We start from the raw sequence: 9,710 nt of genomic DNA, 5'->3' as shown, positions 1-9,710 counted from the left end.
TGAAAGCCTATGGCTACCCTAAATATGGTCCCAATCAGAGACAACAGAATCAGCGTCTCTAATTGGGAAACTCATTCAGCAACCATAGACTCTCCCTAGGACAAACTTAAACCAACATAGACAACGCTAGACACATGCACTCAACACAAACCCAATACACTAACACCCAAACACCCCCCTTTACCATATAAATCACCAAAAAACCGACAAAACAACAAACATCCCCCATGTCACACCCTACCTAACTAAAAATAATAAGAAAACAAGAATACTAAGGCCAGGGCTGACATTAACCCCCCCTTAAGTGGCGAAACTTCCGGGCGCACCAGCACACAGTCTAGGGAGGGTCTGGGTGGGGGCTTCCCTTCCCCGTGCGGCTCCGGCCACTGGTCGTGGTCCCCACCCCACCAAAGTCACTAACCGCCTCCTTAGCTTCCTCCAAATTGGACCCCCCTCCACATAACCCCACTGAATTAGGGGCAGCTTCCGGACTAAAGGGGCAGCTTCATGGACTAAGGGGCAGCATCCGGACCTTAAATGGCCAGCTCCGGACTAAAGCAGCTCGGACTAAGGCAGTACCAGGAAGGACAGCACCAGGATAGTGCAGAGCACCAGGATAAGGGGCAGCTCCGGACTTGAGGGACTGCAGCCCAGAACCAGCTCCGGACTGCAGGGGACTGCAGTCCGGACTGGGAGGACTGCAGCTCCGGGACTGAGGGACTGGCAGCTCCGCGACTGAGGGACTGCAGCTCCGGACTGAGGGACTGCAGCTCCGGACTGAAGGGACTGCAAGCTCCGACTGAGGGACTGCAGCTCCGGACTGAGGGACGCAGCTCCGGGAACTGAGGCGGCAGCTCCGGACTGGGGCATCGGACGGGGACGGCCCATGGCTGGCTGAAACGATCTGGCGCTCATGGCTGGCTGACGGATCTGGCTGCTCATGGCTGGCTGACGGATCTGCGCTCACGTACGGTCTGGGTCTGCGGCGGATCTGGCTGCTCATGGTGGCTGACGGATTCTGGCTGCTCATGGCTTTGCTTGACGGATTCTGGCTGCTCCATGGCTGGCTGACGGATCTTGGCTGCTCATGGGCTGGCTGACGGATCTGGCTGCTTCAATGGCTGGGCTGACGATTCTGGCTGCTCATGGCGATGCTGACGGATCTGCTGCTCAGGGCTGGCTGACGGAATCTGGCTGCTCAGCGGTGACGGATCTGGGAAGCTGCTGGATCGCTGTACTGGCTCGGCTTGGACTTGTGCGGCTCTGGGCAATCCTGTCTTTGTTGGCGGGCTCTGGCAGATCCGTCTGTTGGCGCTCTGCGATCCTGGCTGGTGGCGGCATTGGCAGATCCTGTTCTGGTGCGGCTCTGGCATACTCGTTGGGGCTCTGCCTTCTGACGAAATGCTCTAGCGGCTCCTGACTGACGAACGGCCTGACGCTCGGACAGACGGGCGCTCTTAATGGCTCGGGAACGGAGGCGAGGGAGACGGAGTGGCTCAGATGGCGCTAGGCTTAGCACGGATGGCCTCAATGGCGCTGGGTGCAGGCCATCTTTGTGAGATGGCTCAGATGGCGCTGGGTAGACGGAATGGCTTTCACATGGCGCGGGGTAGGGATGGCTCAGATGCGCTGGCAAGACGGCAGTTCAGGACATCGCTGTGCAGACGGCAGACTCTGTGCCGGCTTGAGGCGCACTGTTAGGCCTGGTGCGTGGTGCCGGAACTGGTGGTACCGCTGGGGACACGCATCTCAGGGCTAGTGCGGGGAAAGGAACAGGGCATACTGGACCCTGGGGAGCGCCACATTAGGCCTAGGGTTTGGTGCCGGAACTGGTGGTAACCGGAGCTGGGACACGCATCTTCAGGCTAGTGCGGGGAGCAGCAAACCAGGGACGCACAGGACTCTGGTACACACAGGAGCTTGGTGCGTGATTAGGCATCTGGTTGTAAAGGGCTGGAGAACACGCACCATAGGGCTAGTGCGTTGGAGGAGCACTGTTGTACGGCTGGGGACTGTCACAGGAGAGTTTAGGACATTGGGGCTAATATAGGAGGTGCAGGACTAGGAGCGTTTACAGGAGCCTGGTGCGTGGGACTGCTCATTCCCAGACGTTAGCACGCACCATCAGGACGAGCAATGGAGAGCTGACTCAGTGAACCTTCACATCCCCACACGCTCTTCGGGTTGGATCTGTGATGCCTCACGCACCAACACAGCAGCTCCCTCATTTCACTCATTTCCACAACCTCCCAATAAATCCTAACAGTCTCTGCATCATTCCCATTGCTCACCTCCAATAATCAGCCCGACTAGGCTAGGTTCCCTCTTAGAGTCCTCACGGGTAGCTACGGGAAGTTGACGCAGTTCTCCCATCTGACTCGCCACACTCCCCATGAGCCCCTCCCAAGAAATTTTGTGGTATTACTCAGCGTGTCTCCAGCCTTGCTTCCGTGCTGCCTCCTCATATCGCTCCTCTCGGCCTTTCGCTGCCTTCCAGCTCTTCAGCGAGAGGCGTATATCTCCGGGTTGTGCCCAAGGTCCCTTACCAGCCAGTCGTCCTCCCATTCAGAAATCCTGTGTAGGGGTCCTGCCGCTTTAACATGCCGCTTGGTTGCCTGCATGGTGGTAATTACTGTCACGATCGTGCTGGGGATGACGACCAAAACGCAGCATTTGGAAAATTACGCCATCTTCTTTTTTAACCCAAAAGATGAACACGACACAAAAACACTATACAAACTAACAAACAACAAAACGACCTGTGAAGCTACAAACGTTGTGCACATACAATACATGCTAAAAACCTCTACATAGACAATTACCCACGATTCACATGAAAGGGGGCCGTATGGCTACCTCTAAATATGGCTCCAATCAGAGACAACAGAAATCAGGCTGTCTCTAATTGGGAACTCATTCAGGCAACCATAGACTCTTTCGCTAGACACACTAAGACCAACATAACAAACGCTAGACAACTGCACTCAACACAAACCCATACACATACACCCAACACCCCTTACCATATAATTCACCCAAAACCGACAAAACACAAACAATCCCCAGTCACACCCTGAGTCCTAACTAAAATAATAAAGAAAACAAAAAGAATACTAAGGCCAGGCGTGAACGGGGCTTACCTAGCAGAGACTTCGTAAAGTGGACCTTGAGCCAGTGGGTTTGATGGACGAGTATTGAAGCGAGGCCAGCAACGAGAGAGCATAAGGTCGCAGTGGGGGTATATATGGGGCTTGGTGACAAAAACGGATGGCACTGTGCGTAGACTGCATCCAATTTGTGAAGTAGGAGAGGTTGGAGGCTATTTGTAAAATGACAATACGCCGAAGTCAGAGGATCGGTTAGGATGATCAGTTATTAACCAAAGTATTTTTGCAGATGAGTGAAGGAATGCTTTGTTGCAAATAGGAACCAATTTCTAGATTTAAATTAGTATTGGAAGATGTTTAATGTGAGTGCTGGAAGGAGAGTTTACAGTACTCAGCCAGACAACTAGATATTGTAGTTGTCCCACAATTCTAAGTCAGAACCGTCCAGGGTAGTGATGCTGGACGGCGGGCATGGGCGGGCAGCGATCGGTTGCAAGAGCAATGCATTATGTTTACTTGCGTTTAGAGCATGTATGGAGGCCACGAAGGAGAGTTTGTATGGCATTATGAAGCTAAGATCTGAGGTTAGTTAACACATGTCCAAAGAAGGCCAAGAGGGTATACAGATGGTGTCGTCTGCTAGAGGTGGATCAAAGAATCACCAGCAGCAAGAGCACATCATTGAGTATACAGAGAAGAGAGTCGGCCCGAGAATTGAACCCTGTGGCACCCCCATAGAGACTGCCAGAGTCCGGACAAACAGGCCCTCCGATTTGACATACTGGAACTCTATCAGAGAAGTAGTTGGTGAACCAGGCGAGGCAATCATTGAGAAACCAGGCTGTTGAGTCTGCCAATAAGAATGTGGTGATTGACAGTCAAAAGCCTTGGCCAGGTCGGTGAATACGGCTGCACAGTAATGTCTCTATCGATGGCGGTTATGATATCGTTTTAGGACCTTGAGCGTGGCTGAGGTGCACCCATGAACAGCTCTGAAACCAGATTGCATAGCGGAGAAGGTACGGTGGGATTCGAAACGGTCCGGTAATCTGTTTGTTTACTTGGCTTTCGAAGACCTTAGAAAGCAGGGTAGAATAGATTAGGTTGCTGAGCAGTTTTGGGTCTAGAGTGTCTCCCCCTTGAAGAGGGGATGACCGCGGCAGCTTTCCAATCTTTGGGAATCTCAGATGATACGAAAGAGAGGTTGAACAGGCTAGTAATAGAGGTTGCAACAAATTCGGCAAGATCATTTAGAAAGGGAGGGGTCCAGATTCTCTAGCCCGGCTGATTTGTAGGGGTCCAGATTTTGCAACTCTTTCAGAACACAGCTACGTACTAGATTTGGTGAAGGAGAAGTTGGGAGGTTTCGGCGAGTTGCTGTGCGGAGTGCAGGGGCTGTTGACCTGAGAGCCGGTTTATTTCTCTATTTGGTAGGTCAGGGTGTGATGTGGGTGGGCATGCTATGTTTTTGTGTGCATATGTTTTGGCCGCGTATGGTTCTCAGTCAGGACAGCTGTCTATCGTTGTCTCTGATTGGGAATCATACTTAGGCAGCCTTTTTCCCACCGTGTGTTGTGGCTAGGACATTCTGGTTGGCAGAGTGTGCTAAAGCAGTGAATAAAACAAACTTAGGGAGGAGGCTTCTAATGTTAACATGCATGAAACCAAGGCTTTTACAGTTACAGAAGTCAAACAAATGAGAGGCACCTGGGGATAGGAGTGGAGCTAGGCACTGCAGGACCTGGATTAACCTCTACATCACCAGGAGGAACAGAGCGTAGGATGAGGGGTACGGCTAAAGGCTATCAGGACTGGTCGTTTAGTGCGTTCAGAGCAGAGAGTAAAAGAAGCAGGTTTCTGGGTGTAAGAGAATAGATTCAAGGCATAATGTACAGACAGAGGTTGGTAGGATGTGAGTACATTGGAGGTAAACCTAGGGCATTGAGTAATTGATGAGAGGAGGATATTGTCTCTCGAGACGTTTAAACAGGTGATGTCACCGCATATGTGGGAGGTGGAACTAAATGGTTGGTTAAGGCATATTGAGCAGGACTAGAGGCTCTACAGTGAAATAAGACAGTAATCACTAACCAGGACAGTAATGGACCAGGCATATGATATTAGGAGCAGGCATGCGTAGCGGGGGATCAATAGGGGTCCAGTGAGTGGTTGGGCTGGCTGGAGACACGGCGATTCAGACAGTTAGCAGACCGGGGCTAGCAAGCTAGCAGAAGGGCCTTAGAGGGACGTCTCGACGGAGGAAAGTCTGTTTTGGCCTTTGCATGCAGTGATGTCGGTTAGACCAGTCGTGATGATTAGTAGGGTCCGAGTAGCAGAGGGGTCCAAGTCCAATTGGCAAAATAGGTATAGTGGCCCAAAAATTGGCCGATGGATCTATACAGCTAACAGTCCAATATACTCTAGATAGCTAGCGGGCCGCGGCTTAGTGAGCATTCAGGGGTGGGCGGATTGTAGAGGCCAGTTGAGTACCCCTCGAGCAGATAACGTCGTAGTTGTCCAGTCGTGAAGGATCGGCGGGGTTCCGTGCCCCGTACCGGCAGTAGAAGGGGTCCGGGTATTGTAGCCCAGGAGTGGCTGATGGGCCTCTTTAGCTAAACGGGAGAAAGGGCCTAGCATGGGCTAGCTTCAGGCTAATTGGTGCTTGCTCCGGGACCGACGTTAGCTAGTACTCGGATAGCAGCTAGCTAGCTGCGAAGATCCAGGTGAAAATGTCCAGAGCTTGAGGTAGGAATCCGGGGATATGGAGAGAAAATAGGTCCGGTATGCTATGGTTTGAGTCGCGTTGTACAGAATGGCGAGAGCTTTCCGAGCTAAAGGTTAGCTGCTGACTACTAGCTAGTGAGCTGGCTAGCTTCTGTTGGGGGATTCCGGATTCGAGGTGAATAATACTTTAGAAAAAACCAGATCCGCACCACATTGGGTGAGGTGGGTTGCAGGAGAGTGTTTTGAAGTTGAGTTTTAGAAAAAATATAAAAAAAGATATGCGAAGAAAATATATTAAAAGATATATACACGGGACACGACAAGACGAGGACAAAAGACGTCTGACTGCTACGCCATCTTGGAATCTGCTAACCATGTGTATGTGACCAATAAAATTTGATTTGATTTGATTTATTTAACTTAGAATTCAATTTTAGTAAAACATTTCAGTCGCATCTCGCACCTGCACTTAGGCCTATCTGACCAATCAAACATGTCAACAACTTTCTAACCCATTCCACAGCAAGCTGCTCTATCAGTGCTCATTGGTGGAGTAAATTAATGAGCTAAAATGTAAAAACACTGTTGATTTCCCAGGTTAAAAAAATGAACAAAAATGTACTATATGAACCATTACCTTTTTTGTTTGAACGGGATTAGAACTTTATTTTCTGTCCAGAACACCAGAAAAAAAGGGTTTCTGTTGGAACTGAACAATTGGAATATTATTTATGTTCCAAACCCTGGTATTTACAGTTTAGTATAGTATAAATACTCTAGTAAAACTGTAGCATATACTATAGTAATTACTGTAGTGTTTTTGCGGACTGTAGTATTTACTGTATTGTTTTTGGGAACATTACTGTGGTATTTACTAAAGTGTTTTAGCTTTATTATCTTTGACATAGAGGTGGAGGCTTTCTCCTTGAGGAAACCTACTGGAGAAATACTAAAAGAGGACATTTTCCAAAACCTGTAGGTAGATAGTTTGGACTGGGTTCTGAATGGATAGTTCAGAGCTTCTGCTCTTTTCTATAACCTGTAGGGAACACAGTATATGGTCTATACTTGGCATTTAGGTTTCTCACTTATGGACGGAGGGGAATGGGCAAATTAAATATTGTAGTATCTACTGTAGTATCTACTATAAAAACTGTAGTGTTTTTGAGGACTGTTATGTAGTATTCATTGTCTTTTTTGTGGATAATACTGGAATATTTACAATAGTATTTTACAGTATACTAAGTATAACTATAAATTCTATTGAAAGTACTACCACATGATCGAGGATATAACAGTGTGTAGTACGGTAGTATTTTTTCATGTGGGTAGTGTGAGTCAGTAGGCCAGTTCCTGTGCTGTCTCACTCCACTGTACCCTCTGTCTGCACTGACATCAGATGTACCCCCTAGCAGGGAAGGGACTCAAAATGACATTGGATCACTTCCTATGAACAACTTCATCCAACTCCACATGAAGTGATTAGGCTAATCGCTGGAGTCGCTGGTCTGAGCTGGCACTCGAGCAGCTAGAAGGCTTTAATCTCCTCTCTGTGCATTGCTGGGGCTGATCTGGGGCAGAAAGTAATGGTTTTAGCAGCAGCTAAATAGCCCGGGGAGGATCAAATTACTTTACCACCAGGGTAGTTCCCCCATTTCCTTGGATTACATCACCTCCCAGGAGCCTTCATCCGTGAGCCAAGCACATACCGCACGGCGAGGTGAAGCCTGAAACTGACGCTGTAGGGTGGGTGTGGGGGGACTGTGATGCTATGATTCTATATATGAATATGTATGTACAGTAGTCTATATATGATATGTACTGTACGTATCTATATATGGTATGGTACGTACAGTAGTCTATATATGATTGTACGTACAGTAGTCTATATAGATATGTACTGTACAGTAGTCTATATATGTATGTACTGTACAGTAGTCTATATATGATATGGTACTGTACAGTAGTCTATATATGTGTTGTACTGTCAGTAGTTCTATATATGTATGTACGTACAGTAGTCTATATATGATATGTACTGTACAGTAGTCTATATATGTGTACGTACTGTACAGTAGTCTATATATGGTATGGTACTGTAATAAGGTAGTCTATATGTGTATGTACTGTACAGTAGTCTATATATGATATGTACTGTACAGTATTCTATATATGATATGTACTTTGCAATATTCTATATATGATATGTACTGTTACAGTAGTCTATATATGGTATGTACTGTACAGTAGTCTATATATGGTATGTACTGTACAGTAGTCTATATATGGTATGTACCTGTACAGTAGTCTATATATGTTATGTACTGTACAGTAGTCTATATATGGTATGTACTGTACAGTAGTCTATATATGGTATGTTGTACAGTAGTCTATATATGGTATGTACCTGTACAGTAGTCTATATATGATAGTACCGTACAGTAGTCTATATATGGTAATGTACCGTACAGTAGTCTATATATGATTGTACTGTACAGTAGTCTAATATGATATGTACTTTGCAATAGTCTATATATGGTATGTACTGTACAGTAGTCTATATATGGTATGTACTGTACAGTAGTCTATATATGATATGTACTGTACAGTAGTCTATATATGGTATGTACTGTACAGTAGTCTATATATGGTATTGTACTGTACAGTAGTCTATATATGGTATGTACCGTACAGTAGTCTAATATATGGTATGTACTGTACAGTAGTCTATATATGGTATGTACTGTACAGTAGTCTATATATGGTATGTACTGGCAATAGTCTATATTGCATATGTGTAAACTCTCCTTCCAGACTCACATCATAACATCTCCAATCCAAAGTTAAATCTAGAAATTGGCTTCCTATTTCGCAACAAAGCATCCTTCACTCATGCCGCCAAACATAAACTTGTTAAAACTGACCATCCTACCGATCCTCGACTTCGGCGATGTCATTTACAAAATAGCTCCAATACTCTACTCAATAATTGGATGCGAGTCTATCACAGTGCCATCCGTTTTTTGTCACAAAGCCCCATATACTACCCACCACTGCGACCTGTAACGCTCTCGGTGGCTGCCTCGCTTCAATACTCGTCGCCAAACCCACTGGCCTCAGGTCATCTCAAGAACCCTGCTAGGTAAGTCCCCCCTTATCTCAGTCGCTAGTCACCATAGCAGCACCCAACCTGTAGCACGCCTCCAGCAGGTATATCTCTCTGGTCACCCCCAAAACCAATTCTTCCTTTGGCCGCCTTCCTTCCAGTTCTCTGCTGCCAATGAACTAGAAAATCTCCTGAAACTGGAACACTTATCTCCCTCACTAGCTTTAAGCACCAGCTGTCAGAGCAGCTCACAGATTACTGCACCTGTACATAGCCCATCTATAATTAGGCCCTAAAACTACTCCCCCTACTGTATTTATTTATTTATTTTGCTCCTTTGGCACCCAATTATTTCTATCTTTACTTTGCACATTCTTCCACTGCAAATTACCATTCCAGTGTTTTACTTCCTATATTATATTTACTTTCGCCACCATAGCCTTCTTTTGCCTTTACCTCCCTTATTCAACCTCATTTGCTCACATTGTATATACTTATTTTTTTTCTACTGTATTATTGACTGTAATGTTTGTTTATTCTCATGGTGTAACTCTGGTGTTTGTTGTATGTGTCGGAACTGCTTTTGCTTATCTTGGCCAGGTCGCAGTCGTAAATGAGAATTGTTCTCAACTTGCCTACCTGGTTAAATAAAGGGAATAAAACAAATATATGATATGTACTGTAGTAGTAGTCTATATTGATTATGTACTGTATAGTAGTCCTATCATTGATATGTACTTGTACAGTTAGTCTATATATGATATTATGTACAG

At 46.5% G+C, this 9,710-nt stretch overlaps 1 non-coding gene across 1 annotated transcript; it reads right to left on the bottom strand.

The window, feature by feature from the left end:
* Positions 1-6,743: 6,743 nt before the first annotated feature.
* On the bottom strand, positions 6,744-6,796 carry LOC111965438 (U7 small nuclear RNA). The gene has a single exon (XR_002877528.1). It is a non-coding gene; the product is annotated as a U7 small nuclear RNA (small nuclear RNA).
* Positions 6,797-9,710: the final 2,914 nt, after the last annotated feature.

This window comes from Salvelinus sp. IW2-2015, linkage group LG6.1 (assembly GCF_002910315.2).
Source record: "Salvelinus sp. IW2-2015 linkage group LG6.1, ASM291031v2, whole genome shotgun sequence".
NCBI lineage: Eukaryota > Metazoa > Chordata > Actinopteri > Salmoniformes > Salmonidae > Salvelinus > Salvelinus sp. IW2-2015.
Note: the sequence above shows the minus strand (reverse complement) of the source record. Positions and strands in the feature narration are given on the sequence as shown.